Source organism: Myotis brandtii, unplaced genomic scaffold, assembly GCF_000412655.1.
Source record: "Myotis brandtii unplaced genomic scaffold, ASM41265v1 scaffold186, whole genome shotgun sequence".
NCBI lineage: Eukaryota > Metazoa > Chordata > Mammalia > Chiroptera > Vespertilionidae > Myotis > Myotis brandtii.
The window spans coordinates 966,769-967,845 of NW_005356905.1; the positions used below are offsets into that span (position 1 = coordinate 966,769).

Consider the following 1,077-nt stretch of genomic DNA (forward strand, 5'->3'; position numbering starts at 1 on the left):
CTCCCCTCCCAGCGCCTCCTCTCTGCCTGTGCTGACCAGCCCCTCGTGCCCTCGCCGCTGCTGGTGCCCCGGGAGGCTGGACGTGCCCGCGGTGTGTGATGGAGCCTCTTCCTCTGGCTGCACCTGAAGGCGGAGTGACTGGAGGGAAGATGAAGACAGCTGAGCACGGAGTGTGCCTGGGGCTCGAACCCGGGGCCTCCGACTCTTCATCAAGTGCTCTTTTCCCTCTAGGGCAGTGGTTCTCAACCTTCCTGATGCCGCGACCCTTTAATACAGCTCCTCATGTTGTGGTGACCCCCAACCATAAAATTATTTTTGTTGCTACTTCATAACTGTAATTTTGCTACTGTTATGAATCGTCATGTAAATATCTGATATGCAGGATGTATTTTCATTGTTACAAAGTGAACATAATTAAAGCATAGCGATTAATCACAAAAACAATATGTAATTATTTATGTTTTCTGATGGTCTTAGGCGACCCCTGTGAAAGGGTCGTTCGACCCCCAAAGGGTCGCGACCCGCAGGTTGAGAACCGCTGCTCTAGAGGGTGGCTGGTCCGACTGCCCCCCCTCAGCCTGCACTGGGTGGTTTGGTGAGGCGGCGAACCCCGGGTGCTTTCCTGTGGTCTGGCTTCTGCCTTCTGCCGGGCCGCAGAGAAGCAGGGTTCGGTGGGAGTGGAGCCGGTCCTGTCATGCAGACCTCAGCCGCCTTGCTCGCTGGTGTCCCGGGGGTTGGCTCAACTACGCACCTGACGCCCGGATTCCATTTAATACTTTACCCACCTTTCCCAAGGCCTCGGCCTTCCTTTCCCCAAGGTGGCCGCAGTGCATTTTGGATGTACAGTCCTATAGGAAGAGGTGTATATTGTGTCTTGATTCCACACATGCAAGATTTGGCCCCCTCCCCCGATTAATAGAAAGTGTGGGTTTTTTTTAATGTCCTTATTTTGGGGCAGAAGGAATTGGAAACTTTTTTTTTGTCGGTTGCCTTGGAGCTCTTGGCACCAGTGCATAGAGCACATGAGGCTTCAGACATTCTTGCTCGCTGTGAACCACAATAAAGGTGTGTGTGTGG

At 53.1% G+C, this 1,077-nt stretch overlaps 1 protein-coding gene across 1 annotated transcript in view; it reads left to right on the forward strand.

Moving 5' to 3' along the window:
• The window catches only part of GFM1 (G elongation factor, mitochondrial 1), a 43,659-nt gene that overhangs the window by 957 nt on the left and 41,625 nt on the right, over positions 1 to 1,077 (forward strand). The window lies entirely within an intron of this gene.